General features: G+C 45.7%; 1 protein-coding gene across 1 annotated transcript in view; it reads right to left on the reverse strand.

Annotated features, from left to right (window-relative positions):
* LOC125022172 (C-terminal-binding protein 2) overlaps positions 1-25,020 on the reverse strand; it is a 102,051-nt gene extending 77,031 nt beyond the window's left edge. The window contains exon 1 of the mRNA XM_047608560.1: positions 24,664-25,020. The gene's annotated coding sequence lies outside the window, so the exon portion shown is untranslated. The remainder of the gene's footprint in view (positions 1-24,663) is intronic.
* Between the last annotated feature and the right edge of the window lie 1,997 nt (positions 25,021-27,017).

The following is a 27,017-nucleotide window of genomic DNA, read 5'->3' on the forward strand; positions in this document are numbered from 1 at the left end:
CCCCGCGTCACCTTCCCCGGGAGGAGGCACGAGAACGGCCGAACGCTCTCGCCTGGACGCAGCAAAACGAGAAGGAAAACAGCCGGACACGCGAGCCGGGCGATCAGGGGCTTGATGCGTTCTCAAGGGTGACTAATAACGGTTTTGTCTGAGAGGAAACAAACAAAAAAAAAAAGTAGATCCGAGCGAGTCGTAGAGATTGAGTGACATGTTTAGGACAATTACGGGCTCAAGGAAGCGAGCGTCTCCGGCTTGTTTTGATTGTCCTTTGTTTGTGTACAGGGAGGAGATTCATTAGGCCTCTGCATGGAGGATTTGAGGTCTGTGGCGCGAGAGGGACCCAGCCCAATTGAAGCATGTCAAATTAGGAGGGAGAAGAACAAAAAAAATTTTAAAAAATCCAACAACCGCCGCTACTGGGACTCATTAGAACCTCAACAAACACAGCATTTTGTTGTGTGTGCGCGTGTGCGTCCGCTACTGTGTGCATGTACTAATAAAACAGCGGAGCAGTGTCGGGTTGTGCGTCTTTTTTTTTTTTTTTTTGTTCCTAGTTGTTTTCATCATAGCAGTTTGTTTTATGAGCCACCGAAGCTGAGAGACTCTCCAAACAACTTTAATGAAAGTGAGGATCCAGCGGCCCCCACGGGAACGAAAGTCCTCCAACGGAATAAACCGACATGCAGCAGAATTAAGAGTATCAGGTGACTTTAGGAAAATACCCAAGTTTCTCGGCTCGCGAGAGCAGCAGGGAGCAAAGAGCGCCGGTGGAAGGTTGAGCCGCGCGTTTAAGAAACGTTTCTAGACGAGTTAATACGAGCCAGTCCTTAGCTATTCTGTTTTTCACACCAGCGCGGAAATGGATACGGCTGCCGGCTATTATTAGATAAATCTGGAATGTGTTAAGTATTTCTGTATAATAACGGAACATTATCACAGAAAACTTCCCTCTTTAGCACCCACACCTTAATCAGACTGTTCCCAAGCAATAGATAAATAAAGAAATAAAGAAAGAAAGAAATGTGTTCCTTAAAGTCACAGTGACACAGAATCTTTATCTTAAGTAATGAAACATATCTCCGAGCGAGACAGGCTTTGGGTCCGGGATGTGACGATAAATTCAATTTGATTGGATCACTAAATAATGGGCATAATTTAGTAAGCAGTGCAGAGGAGTGGCAGTGAGATATGGAGACGCGGAGTACTCCACCCACACATCACTCCTCACATTATAAGATTACGAGACTAAAACCGAAGAATGAATGACTGCAACCAGAGGGAAAGACCCTCAAGTTCAGGATGAATTTATGACGGCTTTAATGCTACAGCACATTTTTCCATTAGCAGAGGATTTTATTATTGTACGGCTGCTACAGTACAACATACGCCCATCGGGCATAACATTATGACCACCTTCCTAATATTGCTTGTGCCTCCAAATCAGCTGTGACTCATCAGAGAATGGACGTGGACCGTCTGAGGGTGTCCTGTGGTGTCTGGAAACAGGATGTTGTTAGTGGGGGGAGGCCTTTGGTTCCTGTGGGTTCAGGGGAGGGGCCTCTATGAATCTCCCACAGATACTTGATCAGTTTGTGAATTTGCTGTTCTTCGTGTTCCTTTTTGAGCTGTTCCTAAAGTGTTTTTGTGTGTGTGTGTGTGTGTGTGTGTCAGGCTGCATCATTGCGATGGGGTGGGGGTTCCTGGTCTGGTCTAGGTGGGGGCCACACGTCTAACTAACATCCACACCAACGCCGGGTCCAAAAGTTTCCCAGCAGAACGTTGAAATTTCACAAGACGGTTAATGTTATTTACGTCTCCTGTCGGCGGTTTTAATGTTGTGGCTGCATATTGCAATTTAGCATCACTCAGTTCATGACCTTCTGATTATGTTATATAGTGAGTGACTTGGTTGCTAAACTGTCAGGCCCGGCGGCTTTTAGACACCGCCAGTCGTCTGGCGGTGGTGTTCTCATGACTAATTTTGTGTATGCAGCTTCCTGTGTTGTAACCAGAAGCTGCCGAGTTCCATCTGAAGGCAGCAAACGCTTCACTCGCACACAGTTAATGGCAATTTTCGCAATAATACCTTCGCCGATGACAAACGCAATCTGCACCCTGCAAAAAAAAATCAAGTGAGAAACTGAGATTTAGAACTAAACGGAACCAAACAAGCCTACCCGAAACCAGTCACCGAGCGCAGCTGTGAGAGAAAAGACAAGTCGAGAGCTGCGAGGACAGGAAATACTTAAATATCCTCCAGAGGAGAAAGTAAAAGAGCGTCTCCTCGCCTCGGTCGGCGGCAGCGCGTTCTTTATGGGGGCCGCCGAGCGCGGCGCAGCCGGTGAGATATGGGATTTACATCGAGCCGTACTTCGCCCTCCTGCAACGAGGAAGGGAAGCCCAATTTGCTATTGAGTGAGGAAGAGGCATCTGCCGCCCCATTGATCTCCGGGGATACAGGAGAGCTAATCTAACGGAGAGCGTATCCGCGGCGAGGCCTTCAAAAAAAAAGCTCGCTTTACACAGACTCTGGCACACAACAACCGCCGGTACCTCTGCTGGCATCCAAAAGCTTAACTCTGCAAACTTCCCCGTTTCCCCTGCATTTCTCCCTCCTCTCCTCTCCTCTCCCTTTGCATGTGCACCTGTGATGTCTCCCTTCTGCAGGCGGGTGAGGCGTGGCATTTCCCGTCTCTGTCTCACCTACTTACCCCTACCCCTCCCTCTCATTCCTCAGATCATTTCAAAGGGACCTGGAGATCAAAGCCGGGCCCCTCTTTCAAACTGGACAGGAATGGGGGGGGGGATGTATTTAGTTAATCATTTATTTGAAGAAAAAAAAAAAAGAGAGAGAGAGAAAGACCCCACCCCTGCTCTCGCCTCCAGTTCCTGTCTAACCACTCACCCCCCCCCTCCTCCTCCTCCTCCTCCCACCCCCGCTATCTGCATCCTTCTCAAGGCAGTTTTTTAATGTGCACAGAAAATAAGCTGTCCGTCCTCGTCAGCCGACGGACGGGTGGGAAAGGCCTCGGGAGCGCAGTTCGACTCTGATGAATTAGCGCCTCCCGCAACGAGATATGAAGTAGTGCCTGAAAATCACCTCGCTAAGACTGAGTTCGTCTCTCAACATGACAGACAGATACCCTCATTAGACTTGATTTAGGTTGTTTGGCTAGCAGGGCTTACAACCTACACTTACCGCAGCCGGCGAATCCACCTTCTTGATCCGTACATTGTCTGCGCGGGATATCGACTTCAGTCAATGAGGGAGTGGAGAAAATCATATATGTGGTCGCCGCACAGAACGCGGCTCACACACTGCGCTAAATACATTAAATATGAGGTGTGAGCCGTCTCTCTCTCTCCTTTTCGTCACATGCACGCACCTCTCAGCTGGAGGGGTGACCCTGTGAAAGGGCTCCGTCACACTCCCTGCCCAGCAAATGGACTGAGGCTCAGGGCAGATAATGCCATAATGAACCTACGGCGGCCTGGTGTGACGATTTTGGCCACGGGTCGAGAGGAAGGCCGGAGATAAATGCTATACACACACACACACACACACACACGCGTATATATACACACACACACATCAAAAAACAGACACACGAAGGGTGATGGTGATGATGATTTCTCCAATGTATCATCACTGTCATCTGATTTACATAAATAGAATGTGTATTATAAGCTGCATTTAAAATTTCTCAGTGAACTAGTTAGAATATCGCGATATCATAATATCACAACAACGTATCGTGTCGTATCGTGATACGTATCGTATCGTGACTCAAGCATCGTGATACGTATCGTATCGTGATGTCCTTGCCAATACTCACCCCTACGTTCGGGGCATCGGTGCCTTGTTTTAAGGAACAGTTTGACATTTTTAAAAAATACAAGACGTCGCCCTTCCAACACCAGATCGCATGAACCCACATCTAGCCGATGTGTCGTAGCAGTAACGTTGTTGCGTTGGAAACTGTAATTGATGCTAGTATTACTAAATAACATTTCATTAAACACGTTTCCTTCCAGTGCTGTAGCCTTTTAAAAAGAGACAAATCAGGCTCTAACGTGGAAAAGTGCTGTTTGTGGTGACAAACGCACGAAGGATGAGCCAAAACTTTACATGGTTTCAAGTCTGCAGCTTTACAGCTCTGGATAGATACTCTGTATGCCACCTGCTTAACCACCAACCATGAATCCAAGTGAGCCAAAGAGCTCCTCTGTAGTATTAACTTAAAAGGCGATAATATATCAATATGTGCTTTATTTTTTTAACCACCAAGTAGTTGCCCATTTCTGTGTTCATCAAACAGTGAATCACAAATAATCATAAAAAAAGGACCATTTTATCACGTCTTTAATTATTGTTTGTTTTTGCTGCAATCTCGGCTCAGGCATGCTGAAATATTAAAAACTGAGCTTAGGCCTCGCATGTCCACCTGACATCATACGGCAGGTATTCTAGGATCTCACTCACATACAGTGCAACCTCCATCCTTGGCAGTAAGACAAAACGCAGTCATAATCAAAGGTCCAGAGGGTTGACATTCTCCCCACATGTCAGCTTAACGTATCATTTGTGACCGTGTTTTAGTTATAGATGAGTAGAGAGGCCATATCTGCCAGAAGAGGTCCCACAGCCCCTGCGGTGTGTGAAAACAGAGCTGCCACAGTGCAGGCTAAAGGTTCCCCTTTCTTCTCCTTTCACCGCCTGACCTATATGTGTGTGATCTGGTGTGGAACTGTATGCGTGTGAATCTGTGCTGGGTGGTCTCGTGCGACTCGTTGCAGTCTGTGAGCTAACACCTTCTGCCTCGTTCACCTGGGACACGCTACATCTTTGCGAGCTTTGATTGTTCCTTTCCGACTACCGAGCGGAGACGTGAGGACCGGACCCCACACTGAGAAGAGAGCGAGGGAGTCAGCGTAAAGGGAAGAGACAAGAGGGAAGGGCCCTGAGAGTCTAGTCGGTCAGGCAGAAGTGGGCCAAGCTGGTGTTGCACTCAAGAGATGACACACATACAGAGTGCTCCAAGAGGCTGGAGACGAGCTTCGCCACATCTCTTTATTTTTCTCCTTTACATAAACACACCTATGGTCCAAGTCCTTCAGGGGCTGGGATTTCATGCTTCATGCTGAGGTTGAGAAAAAACACATCAAACAGAAAGCTGACTAAACAACAAGGAGGACAACTTGGCCTCCAAATTCAGTAGATCCCAAACTGAACAAGTAGCTGTGGGATGATACCAACCCACAGGAACCAAAGGACCCCGACTAACAACATCCTGTCACCTGACACCACAAGACGCCCTCAGAAGGCCCATGCCCATTCTCTGATGAGTTGCAACTGTTTTGGAGGCACAAGAGAGAGCGGAAGGTGGTCATAATGTTATGCCTGATCGGTGTATGTAGCTTTCTTTAAAGGCTAACCTGACTTTTGTTCCAGCACTTTAACTGCACTGTTTTGATTAAGGCTAATGAACTGTCAACATCAACAAAACTTTCAAGAACTGTCAAACAAAAAGTAAACACAAACACAATTGCTTGACAAATGCCCATGAACATAAACAAGAAACAATGACGCAAACTACTGATGATAACTTTCAGTGGACTAATCAACCACTCCTAATTATAGTACTTAAAAAGTAACACCCTCTTAATCCATTTATAATTTGCTATCATCTTATGCAGGTGGGTTTGTTTATTGGTCATTAAAGCCTCTGAGAGGTATTGCGGTCCTTCGCGCAGGTCGCGGGAGCCGGAGGACAATGGCCGCCTCTTAGGTACAGGTTAATTAAGGCCTTCAGAGGGCGCCCGTTTTGGGTTTTGCCAGGTTAATTACAGAGCAACAAACTGACAGGCAGCCAAGTTGATTTCATGCAAAGCAGACAGGTTAGAAAACTTGCTGGAGCACGGTCATTAGCTTTCATATTTACATACCTCTGCATCTAAACCGAGGCTTGAAAAATATAGCAACCTTTGTGTTCATCCTCGACTTTACAGGAGACCACCAAGTTGACCTTTATCAATGTTTCATGAATGGAGCATGTTATGTTTAAATGACAAAAGAAGACTGGTACGCCAACCAGCCACCGACAGTACGATGGGATACAATACAAATTTAGAAACATGCAAATTTGGCTGATCGATTAAAACCAACGGCCTAATATGGGTACAACCCCCACGCGCCACCGAACAGCTGCAGAATCTGGCACTGGATGTTGGTGGCAGACCATTAGGGTTGTGGGGTGGATTGGGCATGGTCCCGCTCAATCAGATTGGAAAGGTGGATCAGTGCCTTGGGATTGTCGTTGGGTTGCTCAAGCGCCTTTTGGACGAGGGCTTTGTCCTTCATGGCAACATTAAACTCAAAAAGTAAAATAATTTCGATCTTGCTTATCTGAAGTTACCTTCATGGTGCAGAACCCTTCAAGGTCCAGCATCTTGGCCACAGTGGGGTGCAACCGGATTCACACAATTAATATTTTAACCAAACCTTACATACGTCTAAGATTTCCCTTTTGTCGACTTGAAAGGTGGGTTGTAGCTTGCTCATGGTGGTTACGAAGAATTCAACGAGCAGCAGAAACAGCAGCACAGTCTCACACCCAAGAGGTATAAACTCCATAGGTATTTCTTGAACTGCTTCTACGGCATAATTCACTACTCTGCCTGTATGTTCAATGCATTCCCTCCAACACGTGTTAAATATCTGCCATCATTTCAGTCCCAACGTGGGCGAACTTCCCCCTATGCACAAACATTTAGTGGGAAAATTCAGCCTAGAGCTGCTCCGTTTGGAACTCATTATGCCCAGTGAAGATCTGTTGGGCCAATCAAACACAATCAAACATGCGGAAGTGGACAGAGTGCACGAAATCTGAGCGAGGTACAGTTTGAGGTTGTGTTGATCTTTGCCATCTGTTCTAAAAGATCTTGACAGTGAATTAGCTTTAAATGACAAACAGCTAAAAGTCAGTTGTCGCTCAGCATGCAGCACATCACATAATTTGTTTCTCTAATTGGTTGTAGGGCTATCCAGTTGGTATTTTGTCTTCCTTTGTATAGGTTGCAACATGTCCCGTAATGTAATCCAAATGGCGTTTAGAGTCCAATTCTGACAAGAATCCAGTCTGAAGACGATCCTCTCAATCTCATGAGCAATCAGGTGCATTGCTTCCAACCTCCTGCTCTTTAATTGTTTAGGAGAGATGTTTTGCTTTCACTCTCTCATGCAACTCCTCTAAGCTCTAAGCTAAGATTCCAGACAGAAGAGTGAATGGGAAATTGAGAAGAAGACGAGACTGTGCGTCCTCTTTAATCATTACTAACAAAAGTGAGCGAGTGAAATGGAATCAGCTGTGCAGAGGCATGACTGTGTGCTGCACCGGCTGTTGCATAACTCGCTGCTATCTGACATGTCAGATATGTTCAGCGTACAAAATAGCTTGAGCAAAAGAAGAGAACGTGGTAAACAAGTCTGCGATACGACAACAACAATGCGGCGTGGCTGCATTCCCAGCGCACACACTAAAAGGCACCAGTCAGTTTCTCGCTCCGACCAATCCCCCGGGATCAACTCCTGGGTGGTGCAGCTGGTGATTGGGCCGTTTCGGTCTCCAAAAAAGCACCCAGTCCAGACCCTAATGGAGCTGACTGATCACATTTCACAACAGGGCCAACGCAACCAGCAGAGCAGAACAAGGCAGAGCTGGTGGCCCACAGCCCAGAGGCCCACTGTAAAGAGCAGAGGAAACTGTGCAGCACGGAGCCAGGAGGAGCGAGGGCAGGGAGGAGCGCTGGCTCGCACATAAACCTTGTTCAGACATAGAAGCTAGCGTCAAGTATTTGTTAGGAGTAATTGGGCTTTTAAATATAAATAAAACAGACAAGTCATGGCCGCCCAAGGATATTCCTCTGTAATCAGGGGAAGTAGAAAAGTGGAAAAACTCCTGTTCGCCATAATTCAGCAGAACAGAAGGTTAGAAGTGTAGGAAGACAAGAAATATAAAATCAATTGAAACACACTTCACAGATTGATTTGACATGAGAAGGATCTCTGGAAGAACTTAAACGGCGCATAATCACAGCACTTTGTGGTGTATTAACTTGATTTTCAGTGCGTAAGAAATGAGAAATGTATTACAGTGCGCTTAAGAGGGAAGAATAAAATGCCCATTTCATATCCCTCTGTTCAACATTCAAAGCGATGGCATTCAGCTCAGGCTTCGATTTAGGACGCATAGTCCGACCGCCACTGTGACAGCAAACTGGTTCTGAGCACGTTTACGCAGTAAGTGCTTATCTAAAAATGGGCCGCACAGAAATACATAGGGAGAAAATACCAAAATAGTCAACAGATGCTTGGACAGACTCCTGCGCCTGCATGTTCAGCGCACAAACTACCCAAACTCATCATAAAATCTCTCATAATGTTTCCCTCGGCGCAATCGTGACCGAAGCAATAAACCGAAGTTTAACCTGGAGCAGAATCACACTTTTCTGCAAGTTTCAAACTTTTATTGCTTTGTTTGAAACTAAATATATATATATATATATATTATTGCTTTTCAAATACCAATTGTTTCCCCATAAAATGCTCAGACGAAATTCATTTACTATCTTTAAGCGGCAAAGTGACTTTTCCTTTACAGCAGAAGGCACGCGGTACATCTCCCTCTCGCTCTGAAAACAGGCAGACGCTGCTACATCGAGAAAGCACCGAGAGAAATTTCACACTTTGGGAAGAAGACAATTTTATATCAAGAGATAAGCAGATAAGTGTCCTCAGCTGGAAGCCGGGAGTCAGGCTGGTTTGTTTACCTAAGAAAATGGACTCACACTGAACTTCAAATGAACCACATCCAATGCAGCCGCATCCACAGCCAGCGAGCTTAAAGCAGACACCGTGGGTTGAAAAATAATGGGCATCCCAGTTAAAAGGTCCAGTGCATATTTTTCAACTGTTGGACAGCACGGCTGCACTTAGAGCTGCAGCAAAAGAAAAAAATGTTCTATAATTCCCTCAGACAATATACACCATGCATTTCATGCTTACAAGAAAATGATTTCTTGGTACATGTTTACATGTAACTAGGGCATGAAGGCAGCAAACACAAGCCCAATTAAAACTTGTTTTTGCAATTAGCTTCTTGATCTCAGGAGATGCCGTACGAGCCTTCACGACTGTATACAATTCATGTTTTAACGGCATTTAATTTCATTTACCAAACAAGATAAGACGTGACTGTGTACTTCAAGACAGGTGGTCATAAAGTCTGACGCGGGAGGTGACCTCAGCAACTGCCATCTGTCTCGGCCCATAAAGAATTCAAAGAACTGCATATAACCGCTCTGCGGGGCAACAACGGTGAATAAAAGATAACGCAACCGCGCTCGCTTTGTAACCTTCTGTAGGAAGGCTATAAAATCCGTGACAAGTGTAAACACGGGCGCTCATCTCATCTACAATGAAAGCGTAAGATGCAGGTTCGACAACTGCCGGGTTCACGCAAGTCCCAGGCTTTAAAATAAATCCAGGTCACATTTGTTTACGTTTAATACTACAGCCCATAAATGGATCCATTTTTTTTGTAAGGTAGAATTATTCATACAGGAATCGTAAAGGGTGCAACACATAATTATGGAAACCATTTAAAGTTGGGGTCAATAGGGGTCCACCAACAAATCTTTGCCCAAGGTCCACACAGAGATTTAGTTCCATCTACACATCGTGCTCTTTGCTACCAAGCAATGACATGATCATGTGAAAAATCAGCAGGCACAGAGAAGAGAGGCAAAGTCGAAGAAGCTGTCTGATTGGTCGTTGACGAACTGTCGACTTCTGTGAGTACGACAGCATGCTAATGTTAGCTTCTAGCACGGGCCTGACAGAGTCCCTAGCAAGGCTGGAGTCGTGTTATGAGACATACTGGAGTTCATAAATAGATACATAATTAGCTTAGATTAGATTAGAAAGTGACTCTAGTCAAAGAGTTCAAGAACAACTTTTAAACTTAAAGAAGACAAACGACTTGAAGTCAAAAGATTATGAACTAAATCAGCCAAGAATGAATTTCGGATCCCAAGGGAACTATTAAGATATAAAGAGAATAAATAAATTATTTTTTTAGATTTTAAGTGACACATACTCCAGTCCAGATATTTGAACGGCTTCTTATTTATATCACAAAAATCTTCAACACTAAACGGAAGATTTTTTTTTGTTATAGTGGAATAATTGGCAGAATTCAAAAGGGCCATTACCAACAGAACAGAAGCATGTTTTTTATTATTCGGCAGACCGTGAAGATATTTTATGACTTCAGAAAGTGAAGAACCAAGTGATGATGTCTTTATATATATCAACAGAAGAGCTCCTTCTCCGACAGCACCGTGTTTGCCGTGCTGTTTAAACTGTGAGCGCTCTGTTAACCCGAATAAAACAAACTGAGCCCAAAAAAAAAAGCCAGATGCCAGTTTCAACAGCAGACATTCTGCACGTCCTTTCAAGATGATACTTTCATAAGCTAATAATAATCCAAGAACAAAGTCACCTGTAAATAAATAAAGCTGTGGTGAGGGGGCTGACACACCTTTTTTTGCACCTTTTACCAACCCAGCACAGAATTCTGCTGGAACACTTAGTTTGGTATGACCATTAGCTCATGGTGGCTAACGTCGGCAAGCTAAATATAGTTCAGTTGCTGTGCGACTGGGCAACCATTGATCTAGTAACTGGGAGAGAAATGTTCAAAACCATTAAGATCATCACTAATAACTAGTTGCTATTTAACAAGCGACTGGCATCCTACTCGTGTGATATGAGCTATTTGCAGACATCTGCTGCACCTTATCAAACGGACAAGAACGTAAACGATAAATTATAGCCTCGCAGCCCGTCGTGATCTGAGCCGAGGAGATTATGATAGAGCTCAGTCGCCAACTGTCACCCTTTACGCCGCTTGTTTTTGTTTGCTTTTTTGTTTTTTTTTGCCTTTTTAATTGCACACTTTATGTCCCCCGTCAAAAAAAAAAAATTACATAAAACACTAATTTAGATTTGTATAGGCTTTAGTGTCGCGTAGCGGGAGACCCTCAAAATCTACGACATCCTGTCTTCGTGGGAACAGTAGGAGGCGTTCTTACTACGACGGGAGGCAATGACCCGCGATGGCGGAGCTGCCACTCTCCGTAGGAAGTCACACATTTCTCTTTCCTGCTTAGCCTTACCTCCCAGTGATTAGGGGAACATCTGCAAACACAGACAGCCCTCTCAGCTTCCCTTTTCATATTTTACACAAGCAAAACTCCAGGAATCATTACCCAACATGAGCTCATCATTAGCACATTCATAATTCAGTGTAATGGATTATGTAATTGCTCCATTAATCAGGGGAGCCACCCCAGCATACTTTCCTATGCATTAGTTTAATTATGGGAAATGCCTCTGTTAAAATAGATGCGCTTGTTTGCAGCGGCGGGGTCGAGGAGTCGCCGTCCTGCACTGTGGGAACTTGCGCCGGCTTCGGGAACTTGCTCGTTTTTTTTTTTTGCAGCAGCGCTCGCAGACATCCCTTCAATAAAGAAAAAAAATGTGTCACGGCAGGAGGACACAATGAAGGAGTAGGCAAAAGGGCAAATGCCTTTCAGGAAAGCAGTTGTCAAACGCAGGCGTTACTTAAGCCGCATAATTTATTGGCGTTCGCAGGCGGCGAGCGTCTGATAAATATTCCAGTTATATATCTGAAGCTGGGAGCATCTGAAGCAGATTAAGACACGTAGACGCGGAGGTACTTGTCATCTGATTCCAGCAGCTGGCATGACTTGTGAGGACTAAATCCAGAAGTGTCATCAGCTATTTGTCAGGGAAAAGAGATAGAGGCCTCCGCAGTCCCCTCCCCGTCGCCGCTGCTGGGAGCTCGGTGCGAGAGTCTGGCTGCGGTCTTTTTAGTCGTCTGAGCGACATTTGACTATCATCACCGAGGGGACGCGGCGTATTTTGGTCATCTCAATTCTTATTAAAGAGGTCAAGGCAGGAGCTCCCGCGCGCACTCAAGAGTGCACCGAGTGACAAGAAATAACAGCCATTGTTGGAGGAGGGAGAAAAAAAAAAAAAAAAAAAAAAACTGTTGTTACATAAGAGAAATCACTCTGGATATACAGAAATTGCAGCATACTTATCAGTTATTTTCCTTGTCTGCTTTCCACCCCCGGATTGTACTTAAAGCGATTTCTTTCTCACTTTTGCCTTGTCGCTGCACTTGGAGGGAGAGTGGGAGAGCCTGAAAATTAATATGTATTTTATACTGCTGCATATAGAGTCCGGAATAAAGCGCGAATCCAAACAGGACCTGAGTGATTGGTCCTTTAGTCGCTACCTACACAAAACAAACTACTAAATGGTTTGTGGTTACTGTCAAGATGTTGGCAAAGCTTCTCAAGGCTTAAAGCCTCCTGCCAATAACACAGCCCGAGCCAAGCAGAGAGACACATACGCAGAATAAAAGATGGCTAGAAATGTTTTTTCTTTTTTTTTTTTCTCCCCCCCCCTCCTTTAGACGAATGCTTTTTTCTTCCCCATTGTGAGAAATGCCCATGTAATGCAAGGGAAGAAAAAGGAGAGCTTACGTATTCACCTCGCCAAAGTGACATTTAAATAAGCAGGAGCCATTTTCTTACTCAATCCCCGCATCCCTCCCCTCTCTGCCCGTTCTCTCCGTGCCACTGTAATTCGAAGCTGTCACAAACAAATCCTCCTCGAAGACCTTTCAAAATGTCAGGTTCCGTCAAGCGGGATGACGGCCTCTGGAAAAAGAAAAATAAATAATGACGATAAAAAAAATAAAAATAAAATAAAAAAAAAATCAGACCTTTGGAAACTTTTTTGTCAAGAAATCAGATGAGTTCAAGCTCATATGCATATTTATGGGCAGCCGCATATTCACTCCTCGCACGGCTGCCGGGGTAGAAGGATGACTGGCGGGGGCCACTGATCTGACAGTTACTTGACTGCACATTTTTGCAAGTGTGGCTCAACATTCGCTTTTCTTTTTTTTTTTTTTAATTTCTTATTTTTCTGTGCAAATATTTAGTTGTAGCTGGGGAAGGAAAAAAAAAAAAATCCAGAGGATTTAAGTCCGGTTTTTCTCAGGGCAGGTACAGATCAGTCCACAGCTGCATGAAATCATCCCTTATCTCCTCTACCAGATACTGCCTGAAAACGCTGTGCCCTCCATCAAACCAATTCTGCCACCAGCGCTGAAATCTGGTGAAATGCGGTTCAGTTCAGTGGCGTATAAACACACGCCGCGCTGTTTGCCACATGCCTCGACTGCCTCTTGAAGAAAAATCAATTTCCAGCGCATGTACAAGAGCTGGGTGATTGGAGCAATATATACTGCATATATATATATATGTGAGTGGCTGCGTCCATTGGCGGTTGTTTTATGCGTTTATTTTGCTGAACTCATGTCCTGCCTCTTTGAGAGTTCAGCTGCGTTAACATTTAACTTGTAGAACACAATTCAACTGGGATATATATATATATATATATATATATATATATACACACACATTAGTTGGGCTATACTGTTACATGTATATTCCTCTTTAACCAAACGGAACGAATGCCCCCCATTGTTAGCCGCTGAAAAGCAACATCACTTCCTAAATCATATCTGAGCACTACACCAACACTACACCCTGGTCATTTATTAGCATATGGCACTGCCACCTGTTTGTTAGTTTGCAGAGGGATCCTTCATGTGACGCAGATTCTCAAATAGTGTCTTATTATCTTCGCAGCTTATTGTTTATTACAGATGTGAGGAGATTTATGACGTTAAATTAAAGAAGGGTAGTCTACGGGCCGCAGTGTTTCGGTGAGATTTTTTTCCATTCGTTAATGCCGCAGATATTCAAATTAAATAAATACTTGGTCGACAATAACCGCAAGGCTACAGCTGCATGTAGCGCACACCGAGCAGAAATAACCTTCCTAATATTGTGTAGGTTGTGACTCATCAGAGATTGGACGCGGGGCCTTCTGACGGTGTCCTGCGGTGTCTGGTGAGAGGATGTTGTTAGCGAGGGTCTCTGCGGATCAGAATAATCACCATCCGTAGGTTTAGAAACGAGTGTTGTGTACGGATAGTTTGGATCTAAAAATGTGGGGGAAAACAGGTAAAGCCGAGGCAACGTATTGGTCTTTGAGGCCGGCGTGAAATGTAAAAGGTAGCTGGACAGGGCTGAGCAGAGTGGGAGCACTGGGAATTTTTAACGAAGAGTTTATTCAAAGTCTGCAACATTCAAAGAAAAAGCACATCTCTTCCTTCGGTAACAGGCAGGTGCCGCACGGAGAGCTCGGCACAGGTCAGACGCGATTCAGGGGGGGCCACGCATTCACATTCCACATCGTTTTAATAACCTCTGGCACAAAGAAAGTTAACAAGAAACTGTTAGCAGAGTGTGCAATCTCAAGAGCCGTTTTACTGCCCTGAGTGAGCGGGAATGAGATGAGGGAGAGCAAGAGGAGCTAATCAACTCTTACTCTTCAGTGGCATTTCATGCACTGTCTGCCACTAGCTCAGCGCGCACAAAGGGCACATAGCATCAATAAGTCAACACGCTGTTACAGCGGGAGGGGATCCAGAAAGACTCCTCAGCCACGGCAAGGGAGACGCAGTGTATTTAATTCATTTTGCAGATTAACTTCTTGTAGGGGATAAAGAGCATCTTGATTTAACGTGGCGGCCGAAAAGACAAATGTAGACGGGGGGAGAAAAAAAGTAAAACGGTGAAAGTTGCGTTGACCAGTCGATGACGTCACAGAAAGTGATGCTAGTAGTTGAAACAATGACATCAATATTCCTGACCTGCGTACATATTGTAGCGTCTCACACAAAGGAAGCTACGAAGGCTTTTCTGCCAGTTTACTGAAGCTTGAAGAGAAACTACTGTCAGACACAGACAACGCTAACACCATAAACACCATCAGTCTGACACGCACACACACAAAAAAAAAAAAAAACACAACCACAGCTACAAAGTCAACTAATAGAACACGTCAAAACTGAACATGATCTTATCAACGCTGTGCACTGCAGATATGTTTAGCCTATAGAAACCGGCACCATTAACAGCGTTAGCCGTTAACGGTGGTCGAATAACTTTAGACCAGGGGCCTTCAACAGGGGGTCCGCGACCCCTAGCATGTCCGCGGGGGTACTGCAGGGGGGTCGCAAAATCTTTGGTTGATTAGACATTTTCCATTTGTTTTTTTTTGTTTTTTTAATTTCTCCCCAAATTTTTTAATTTGTTTAAATGCACATTAACAGGAATTCAACATATTTTAGCCAATCTAAGCCTCCGGGACACAGTAGGCCCCGCCCCCCTATCGCTGCTGATCCAATCACATTACACGTTGACTCAGAAGAGAAGCTACACAGTGCAGCTCGCTCCCGTCGGTCAACTGAGGCCAAAATGTTTCGGTGATTCACTGGACTGCGCCTCTGTTAGCATTATGCCTTATCAGATGAGTGTGCATCCCAGTAGCACTGTCGCTGTATCACAGGACTGACATGTCACGGTAGAATGGGCTTCGTGTTAAGTGAAGTACTTCACTGATAGCTTGCTGCTATGCCTGGCTGTCTTCTCGGAGGCGACTAATCGACTTCCCGACTTAAATCGTCGACTAGTCGGCACAACCTCTGCTGTGCACAAGACACTGAGTGTGTGGAGGTGGTGGGAGTGAGGGATGAAAAACGAGCTCATTTTCATTCTTTTCATTTCAAAGAAATTTCGCCGCAATCTGCTAATCTGTGCAGCCGTAACTGTGCATCATGTCAACGCAGCCAGAAGGCCAGACCTGCCTCTTTTTTTTTTTTTTTTTCCCTACCCTTAATTTTTCCTCTTCGTTGCTTTGCATCAGGCACAGGATCTGAAGCTTTAATATGGCTGCCAGTGAGGCAACAGCCATTTAATAACAATGCAATAGTTCCTCACAGCAGTAGTCCGGTGTCGCTCATACACCCCGCCGTGTGCAGATGGTACATTGTCTGTGATTTACGAAAACACTCTCCTTCCCGAGATGTTTTTTCCTCTCGCTCTCTGCAACACACGCGCTGCCCTCTTTGTCAGAAATATTTAACTCCCGTCCTGATAGAAACATCATACTTCTCCTCGGCGGCCCGTACGGCCGGCCCCGTTTCGTAACGGGTCAAGCCGAAAAGTGGCCCGGCTCCCAGAGGCGGGCAAAGGTCCGCGCACGCTCGTGTGTGTTTTGTGTGTTTGCGTGGTTAGCGGTGAGCCTCTCGCATGCATAACGCAGCCTCCCGCGGTGGGGGACATCTGGAGGAGGCGTTACCGTGTACACAGAGACAAGAAGAAGAGTTCAGGCCTGAAAATATCATCCTCCAAGGACACAAACCGGCTGCCGTTAACGCGCGAAAGGGGGCGAGCGGCGGGCGAGATTTATTCAAATCAACGCGGCTAATGCCGCCATAAGCCAGTCACCTTGCCGAGTTACCCGAAAAAACTCATTGTCTCCATCAGTGGCCCTTCTTCCCCCGACTCACTGCTGAGAGCAATTAGGTCACATTTTGATGAAAATGACCAGTAATTCAGCGTAAGGGGGGAAAAAAAAAAAGCTTTTTTCACAAGGTAGATGTTCATTATGAGCCAGCAGGGAAGAAGCCTCCTCTTAATAGAGTGCCAGCCATAAACATCCCTCATCATCACCGGGGCCTGCCATTTGATCTCACCTCCAGGGCTCCTGTGCCTGGGCGTCTTCATTCATTTCTTCTGTGTTTCACTGTCTGTTTACTCAGTAATGGACTCTGCCCAGAGAGTTGTTACGGGGGGGGGGACGACAAAGTGAAAGCGGGCCGACGCTCCGCTGTGGCGGTGATTAACGACTGAATTAGAAAACAACTCCAGGTCACCTTCTTTAACATTGTGATGGATGATCTAATGCGAGAATCTGATAGCCTTTTGTTATAGGTGAGCCAGAACCCGGGATCACAGGTTGTGGGGGGGGGGGGGGGGGGGGGGGGGGGCGGGCGGCGCGGCGCTTTTACAGTGTGTATCAACTTTTTCCGGGAACGTGCAATCAATAAAAACAGGGCTGTAATTAACAGCTAAAACAATGCAGCGAGAGTCGGACCGGGGCGGCTTTTACGGCTATGATAATAAGCACCTCACTGATGAGTGCGCAGGAAACTGTGTCCACCACTGTCTGTAAAGCCTTAGTTATCTTTGCCCTAGTTCGGCTGCGTATGTGCCATCTCTCCTGTCACAGGCAGTTTACAACACGGGGAACGAGGGTTGCCATCTGTCCCACCTCTATGGGGCGCACAGAGGGACGTTTTGCACAGCTTTGGCATGCCTGACTTCCCCTAATGCTGCACAAATGTTTAGAGACATTACATAAGCAATGAGACCTTCATTGGGGTGGGGGGGGGGAGTGGAAGGGGAGGGGGATGGGTACGTGCATAAGAGGACAAGAGAGGAAGGCAGATAAGAAAGTGTGAGAGTGCAGCCTTGGCCCTTTCATTCTTCTCGCTAACTGCACTTTCGGGCACACAATAGCACTACAGGGCTGCACTGGAGTTGCTATAGGGTACACACAGAGGAGAAAAAAATGAATAAGGAAGTCCAGTTTGAAGGCATTTTCAAATGCCAAGACCCCACATGGGGTGTTTTCGCACCGCCAAAGCACCATTGTATATATATGGAAAGTTTTCACAGCTGCAGTAATTTTATCTTACATCTAAAGTCTGGCCAGGGAAACAGAAACTTTAGCCCCGCGCTTCAAGGCACCTGGTAATTGAGCTTCCATACACTGCATTGATTAAACAGTGTGTTGCCTGATACTGAAATGCCATAAAAGTAGAGCCAAGAACTCTATTTTATATTTTTTATTTTTTTTGCAGGCCGTCCTACAAAGAATAGCTTTCGGCCAAAGGACACAGAGTACGCTGAGAGGTGCATCGAATCTAACCCTGCACTCGACAGCGGCTGAACTGGAAGTGGAAGCAAACCGAAAACAAAAAAAAAAATAGAGTTGACTCTGAAAAAAAAGGTGATACCGAGCTCAAATAAATTGAGCTTTTGCCGGAAAGCAGGAAGGGAAACGGCAATTTGATGCACGGGGGTGCCGAGTGCACCACGGACAGTGTGCTTCTTTGGCGGAAGGGTCATCGGACTTAGTTACACTTTCCACATCCGCATGTACCGTCCCCATACGCATGAATTTGTTGCGTATATGTGGACAATAGCAACAAGGTATCAAGTATCCAAGTGGTGGAAGACTAAAATGGATGCTACATTTAGAAAGAGGGTGTGTGACGAGGTCTGCTCCTACCCTTGTGCACCATACAGGCGTAACAATATGACCACCTAGCTAATGTTGTGTAGGTCTCCATTGTGCCTCCATTGTGCCTTCATTGTGCCTCCAATGGGCACGGGCTTTCTGAGCCTTCTGCTGCCCTATGGTGTCTGGCAACCAGGTGTGCCTGGTCTAGTCTAGATGATCTGGCAACAAACGAATGCCAGATCTGAAAGTTTTCCAGGCAGAGCGTTGAATTGTCACAAGGCCGTCAATGTCATTCACGTCGACTGTCAGTGGTCATAATGTTATGCCTGATTAGCGCATACGCAGCCGCCGCATACGCGACAAAGCAGCCGTTCTTGCTTGTAATGTAGGTCGGCGTCTTGATTCAGTCCCTATTGCACATGTGCAGAACACATCTTAGCAGTTGCACATGCATGGAACGAATCCTCCTACCTGATTAGGTAAAAGCCGGACAAGAACAAGCACAGGTCCGTGATGCCGCTGTCCACGTGGCGCGTCCACAAAGGAATACGATCCATGTAGCAAGAAACACGCACAACTGCATTATATACCCGACCCTCTAAATGCTAATTTTACACGACGACATTAGATTAGATTTCAATGAAAGACTATAGCAGTCCCCGTGTTACATGCAGAGCGCACAAACGGAGGCAGGAGAATTCAGTTCCTATATATAATCACTTCTCTGGCACAAAAGCAACATGCAGTGTAAGGCAAGCGCCGCTCTGCAGACAGCCCAGAGGAGCTGTCACCGTGTGAGAATTTTTACAGCCCACGGTGGTAAACTTTCAACCTCTTTACAAGAAAAATGTACATTTAAAGGGAAAAGCTCTTCTGAAACACACTGATTGTGTAGTTCAACAGCATCGCCTCCTGAAATACCTAGTGGCTGCTGGTGTGTTTTCTCCACCTCAGAAAACTGCGCATTTTCCTACTTGTGGCAGAAGAGGACGACATCTGGTCTTCAAGGCTCGAAACTTGCCATCTCAGAAGTGGCGCCGAGCGCTAATACCGAGCGGCACTAGCGGTTTTGCAAGTCAGTGGTGAGGTTTGCTGTAATTGATGGGCGGAAATGCTACTACTGGTGCCACCCCCCCCCCCCTACAAAAAGAGAGCACTTCCCACCCGCTCACTCCCTGCAGTGACCTCAATCGCTGATTTTATCGCTTCGTACAATTGCGGACAAGCTGCGAACCCTCCGAATGTACCCATGTTAAAGGTGCGATACATAATGCACAAATATCTATGGAGACATCTGTACAGCGGCCCAACAGTTTCATTAACTGCGCTGATGTACAGATGCACGAGGATAAGCTGCAGAGCGATAAAGCGCCGAGTGCAGCAGGCTTCTAAGGGCCGACCGAGCAGCGAGGGATCTCGCCGCCGTTACCATGGTGGTCCTCCTTCGTAGCCTCCCCTGCAATTAATGACGCACGCCGATTTTCCCGAAACCGCCGGCCGTCATGTGTTTGCGGCTTTTTTTTTTTTTTTTAACGTATTTATGTATGTGACCGTGTTTGTGCACGCTTGCATGTTTGAGAAAAAGCTCATTTACTCCACCGCGCACCAGAGGAATAACCCCCGAATTTGTATTCAGTAATGAGACGGGGTCCGGGAATGATGGGGCATTTGTAAGCACGCACCATCTCCCGTAATTCCATTTAGCAGTCCTGTAAACACTTATAAATGCAGGAGATAGTTACCGCAGCCCCCCTGCCTTCAGCACTCATCAGCCTCACACATCTCCGACGAAAAAACCAAGGGCAGGTGAGGAGGAGATATTGCAAATCACATTATGGGACATGAAATTAATCCACCCTCCCCAAACATTTGGCCTTCACACAGTTTAACCTTGAAACTGCCTTTTACTCCCTTGCAAAGAGGACTTCATAAACCCCCCCACCACCACCACCACCACAACCTCAGTCACATCCAGCAGTCTGGCATTACAACAATGGCTCCAACTATTCAATGGGATCCTTCACCGCGCCGATGATACGTTGTAATTTCATTTCACTTACGTCCGTTTCATAATGTAATACACAATTGAGCAGGGGCCCTTCACGTCCCAAAAGACCACTTCCTCCTTAAGATAATAAAAGCCTTTTGTGCTTGCCTTTGAGGAATCCTTGGTGGATTATGCGAGCGCGGATTCGGGAGCACATCAATTAATATGCATTAAATGAAAGTGTATTAAGTTGTAAGAAAAATAATTAATAACTCTAATTGCCGCGCCGCCGCCTTGCCCGACGACGTCGCACCTAACAAGGCCGACTCCGACGTCGCCCGCCCGCGGGGGCCAAAGTACAAGAGCGACTTGACCTTTTACATGGCCGGAAGACAATGCGCTTCCACTTTACCGCGCGGCCCCCCTCACTTTCCCCTGGGTTGGAGTGGCGCAAGGTAAAAAAAAAAAAAAAAAAAAAAGCGACGTTACATCCAATCCCGTCTCCAACGCTGAAACCGCATGGGGTTTCCACTCCGCCAGCTTCAGCCAGAATAAAACACATCTGTTTGTGTTAGGGAGTGCTCCTATCACTGGATCTTTGTGCGAGTGCAGAGAATAGCGCTGGCACCGGGTTCCACTTTCCCCGTTACCATAAAAAAAAAAAAAAAAAGACATCCACGGCTCTAATTATCCTTTACCCCTGTGTAGCTCCAGAGAACACAATTGCTGCTACTGTCAATGAAATTACAGCAATGGGGGAATAGGCAGCGACAGAAGAAGAATCTGATAGTCTCCCACCCCTAACACGCGCGGAGAAAAACGAAGATGCAGAATGCCTCGAGAGAAAAGAGAAGTGAAGAAATGGGGATGACAAGTAAACGGTGTCTTTGAGATATCTTTTCAATATATAGCATTTCTAAAGGTTAGAGGAGTTTTGAAACCATGAGAGAGTAGCTCAGGCTGAGTAATGCCACCTCTTGCTGCTGCTGCTGCTGCCGCGAGTAGTGAAGAAGGCGCTTTCTTCGAAGTTCTTCGCTTTGACCGAGGGAGATCCGTGGCGAGAATTCTCGATCGGTTCTACCTTTCTTTTTTTCTTCTCTCCCCTACCATACCTCAAAAATTACCCGGACTTTCGGCTAAATCAATCTCGCCTTTGGTTGGAGATAATGAGCGCGTTCGGCAGGCTTCAAATGAACACCGCTGCTCCCGGGCTCCTCAGCTCAACGCAGTCGTATCATACAGACACTTTGGAGAAGAGAAGTCTCAGCCTGCAGAGACCAATTAAAAGCACATATCCAAATTGACCTAAAAGGGAGCGTTCGTTTTTACGGCGCCGGCCCCCGTCCCCATAGCTCTGCGCGCTTTTCCGATCCGCTCCGAATGTTTTCAACTCTGACAAACAAACTATCACAACGGAGAGAGCGGGAAAAAAAGACCCCCCTGCCCCCCCCCCCCCTTCCCAAAAGAAAAGAATCCATCTCATCTCCGCGGGATCAAAGGCTGTATCGAGAGGTAGCGAGCACATACAGATATTCTAATTTCCACACAACATGCGCTCATTCAAAGGAGGGTGGATTTACCAGCTCGGTAGCACAGTATGCATACATGAGATGATCCTTATTAAAGACCACAGTGAATATTAGATCATTATCGCTCCCATCTATGCTTCGAAGAAAGCCTTGCTACAAAGAAAATAACTACACAGGAGATAGAGAGGAGTTTGAGTGCTCAGCCGCCTTCATAACTCTGTAAATATTGGAATGAAACTGTGATGGATAAAATGTCCACGTTACTTTATTGTAGCATTGCTTAGGGCTCAGATGATCTATTAATTATTGATCGCGCATCTCGACATATCAGAATGAAACTGCGCGATGTGTGGAACGTGCACACTGCTTTGCTAAAACACTGCTAAGGACGTGTTTCGTCTATTCAGCTTCTCCAGCCAAACGTCCTCAACCAAAACTAGAATACATTCAGTTTTCGATCACATGAAATTGGAACAAATCAATGGCGGCTGTTTTTCAGTGGCCACAAAACCCATCAAAAACAAACTCGAAACGGAAAAGAGGAGTTCAACTAGCGCAGCACCAGGCACTATTTTGTCCACGACATATTCAGCGGCTCTGAAGCACACTTTGTCTCACTTCGGGGGGGAAGGGGTGGACGGGGGGGAGGGGTGGGTCGCTCCCGTAAATCCCTTCTAATGGTCACTGGCGAGGGGAACTTTTTAAACACAAAACTTAGCAGCCACTGTTATTCACCCGTATAGAGAGCGAGAGTCCCGGGATGATGGATGGTAATAAATATTGCACGGGGCTAACGGAGGTCCCCTCAGAGACGTTCAATTGCCTTGAGTGATAGGGTGCTGCCCGGCAACACCGGCGAGGACGGGGCCGAGGGCAGGCTCCCCCGCGGGGTGGACTAACCGTTCAATTTCCTCTGTGGAAACACGGCTAAATGATAACGCTCGCTCACACGACGCGGGAGTCGGGCTTCTGCCGGGAGAAACGGATCAAAATTAAAAAGAACTTACGCGTGGAAAGTTCGCTATGAATGAGGAATTGACGCAGTAATTGTGAATGTACCTGGCATGTGACGAAAGGGAACACTGCTCCGTGTTATGGCCACTTCCCCGTTGCACTTGTGACCCGTTTAATTTCGCCCTCTGACAAGGGAGGTCTGTTGAGCCGGTCTGCCCCACCATCTTAACGGCTTCCTTGACAATGACTGACAACAGAGCAGATGTCCAAAGCTGCACACATCTGTAGCGGCCTTATATTCCTCCGAGCACACACCCACTCCCCCCCTCCTCTACCCACCCCCTTCCTGGACCAATACGCGCACATGGGCACCCATAAGTCAGACAAAGAGCTCCTTTACCCGGGTCATCTCTTATTTCGCCTGCAGCCATCAAATACATCGACTGTATGACTTTTTTTTTTTTTTTTTTTTGGACAAGGGGCGACGGGAACAAATGACTTGACGTTCTTTATTAAGCCAACGCGTGCATTATCCTGCGAATTTATTAGCCCAATAATACGTAAGAATACCCAAGTGCAATTAACAAGTTAACACAAGGCAATTAGCGACTCCTTCTCACACATGCCCGCGCCTAGCAGCGGCCGTAAACACAAGCGTGCGCCTTCCTTACAGACCTTTCCTGGGAACACACAGTCGGCCGCGGTGCTAAATCCTCATTGTAAATAACACAAAAAAAAAAAAACGAAAAAAAAAACGCAGAGGCAATAAACAAGATAAATTCACCTTAATAAAAAGTGTGCAAGAGTGGGAAGTGGCGGGGGGGAGGGGTGGGGTAGGAGAAGGAGCAGCATTATTCTCCTGCAGTGGGTTTACGAAGGCAAATATCCTGGATCCTCCGGGGGATCGTGGGCATCCCCGGAAACATGAAGCAGGGTTTCACTTCACTTTCATTTACTTTCTTTTTTTTTTCCCCCTCCACACACACATTCCCCCAGGGGTCAAATGTCACCAGGTGCTGAGGTTTGATTTGATTCCGCTTCCACTGTCATATTGTGATGCATAAATAAAATCGTCCGATGATGTTGCTCTTTCAAAGCTGCTCCTGAGACTGCACTAGAGCAGGGGTCAGTGACATTGTGTTGCAGCTTGGAGGGAAAATGTGTGTGTGGTGGTTTATTTATTCATTTTTTATTTATTTTTTTTATTTATTTTGGAAAGATGCACAGGGCTAAGCAGCTGAAGATTACACAGGATGACGCCTTAACGCCACAAAAAAAAAAAAAAACCTTCGGATCAAGCGTTAGTAGAGGATTTATGAGCGCTGCTGGAAAGAGCAACGTACACAACTCCAACACACACACACACACACACACACACAACTAATGCACTTCCTATTTTCTTTTCTCACACACTCGCTGCGTGCAAAAAACAACACAGTCCCCGCGTCTTTGCACGAATATCCTTCGCATCGCAAAGGTGAGGGACACGATGTCAGCATCGGAGGAGGAGGAGGAGGGGGACCAAAAAAAAAAAAAAAGAAAAAGCTGACCGTGTTTGACAGAGCAGCTTTTGCGTTTTTACGCGGACAGAAATAACGTCCACCGCCGACACAACCCCTCCTCCTGGTGTGTATACAAACCCACCCGACCGTTCCCCCATCTTCATGGCGCAGTGAGGTGGACACACATGGCCAGAGCTGTATGCGGACCCGACGAAGAGCCGACGGCAGCCAGTCGGATGGTCTCGCGCACACACACACACACACACACACACACACACACACACATTCACACACGCGAACCCAACTCTCATCCGAAACCTTCAAAAACTGAATTAAATCGCTGTCGCCGGTGCGTAAACGCCGTCTTACCTGGATGAATGATTGCAAGTTGAGAGGACTTTTTTTTTTTTCAGGCGCGCGTCGGCGGCGGCAGCATCATCCGCTCCGGGGACAAATGTTTCATGTGAAGGTTTGGAGTGATTCCACCTTATTAATCCTCCGTTCGGCTTCTTGATTTTGTTTTTTTTGTTTTTGTTTTTTCGGGGGAAGAGACGGCGGAGAGGAGTGAGGAGCTGACTGGGAACAGTGTGCGCAAACGAGTCCCAGTTTTATTAAAATACGGGCGCGAACGCGAACGCCGAGTAGGTGTCTCTCTCTAACTGTTTCACTGCTTTATTTTTTCCTCCCCCTCTCACTCTCTCTCTCCCTCCCTCCTTCTCTCTCTCTCTCTCCCTCTCCCTCTCTCTCTTTGGCTGTAGTCACACTGTGTCTAACTCTCCTTTTTTATCAAGGCGGGGTCTTGGGTCGTTTAAACCAATGACATAAACCAAGAAGAAGAAGAAGAGCCCCCTCCTCCTCCTCCTCGCCCTCCTCCTCTTCCTCTTCCACACACCTTCTGCTCTCAAGGTTTGCACAAACGATGTGGTCAAATGGGAAATGCTAGTGTCTTCCTCGGGAATGACCATTAATGATGTTCGATAGTCTACTACCGATTTACTTTCCGATCCGATACTGAGTAAAATTCATGCTGATATCGACGATACCGATCCAAAACCGACACTTTGTGTAAATACACCCAAATGTGTCTGGTAAACCTAAAAAAAAAAAAAAAAGAAAAGAAAGAAGTGTATTTTAAATCATAGCTTCGTAAAAGAATAAAAGATATCAGAGTTATTTATTTAAGTATATTGAGGCAGTGGCCTCATTTACTATATAGCCGAGCTACGAATACAACAACAGAAAAACCAAACTGAGGACACAATTATACAAAATATGTGAAAATAGTGTTTAAACACAAAATAAGTAAGTAAATTAATAGGACCATTAAAACGCATTGTTTTAAAAAAAACTACTATAAAGTGAAAACTTGCATCTTAATTCTGACTGTGCTCTCCTCTTCTGTCCTCCTCATCATAAATGCCTTGTATTCTGTGTTGTGTGGTTTAACCTGAGGTGTTTCACAATAGTTCAGATACTTTCCACTGTGTTCCTACATTACCTCAAATCACTCAGTGCGTTTACATGCACCTGAAAAAAACAAATTATTGCCTTAATCGGACTGTAACAGGAGAACTTAAGCGCATGTAAACTCATTACTCCGATTAAAATCAGAGTTCTCATTATCCGATTGAGACACCAAGATAATGCGATTGGAATCAGAGTTTTTATCGGATGATGCGTGTGCGCATGCTCCACAACCACTGTGCTGGCGTGTGACCCCGGAACAAAAACATCCAAGAAAGCTGATTGTAGAAGAAGAAGAAGAGAAACGGAGCCGCTAGAAGAACCATCTGAGGGATAGCGCAGATCTTACCTGCACCAGAAGTAGCGCGAACATTACATACGAGATTAAAAAATGTACTAATATCCGTCTGGTTGTTGTTTGAAATGCCGGTCCGCCTCATGAACAACTCTGGTTTATTATATCGCATAATAGGCCAACCGGAAATCAGGCCGAATTAACGTGGTATTATCCCGCTGAAAAGACACGTATCGCCACCTAGTGTGGAGGAGGAGAACAGTTATTCAATTTTCTTGCGCAGCATGTAAATTGAGACGAGGACTGTCGTCAGAAAGTGAAATTTTGAGCATAGCTCGATTAAGCTCTGCATGTAAATGCACTGACTGAAGTATTGATATTTTGAATTGAGACTTGATTTTATAGCATAAAGACTTGGTATCGACATCACTAATGACCACCTCTCTTTCCCTTTCTTTTCTGTCATCCTTGAGATTTTTAAAATTGAATTTAAACAGGCACATCACCAAAAATCCCACAAAAAACATTCAGCTGCATTCAGTTTGGTGTCAGAGCTGTAATATCAATCCACGTTAATTTCAAAAATATCACTGTTTGAAATTGTTATTTTTTTATTATTATGTTTTTTTTTTACCTTCTTATATAAAGGTTGAAAAAGAAAACAATGACCCTATGAACTTGCTGGACACTTATCTTTTGTAAATATTTGACAGTGACGTGTGTGGATTGTACGGAATGACCAAGCCAGACGGTGGAAACAGGAAATGATGCATATGTTGTTGCCTAGATATCGAATTTAGCTTTCTTTAAAAGCTGCGGCCCTTGAAATTTTTACAAAAACGATGGTGAACAGATATGCAGCGTGTTGGAAAGTGGTACATAAGTGCGGGCCTCGAGGCCACGATGCATTGAGCAGAAAATCGGGCGTTGATTAGCTGATTAGCTTAGCAGACAGAACAGAAAC

The sequence above is a fragment of the Mugil cephalus genome, chromosome 16, assembly GCF_022458985.1.
Source record: "Mugil cephalus isolate CIBA_MC_2020 chromosome 16, CIBA_Mcephalus_1.1, whole genome shotgun sequence".
NCBI lineage: Eukaryota > Metazoa > Chordata > Actinopteri > Mugiliformes > Mugilidae > Mugil > Mugil cephalus.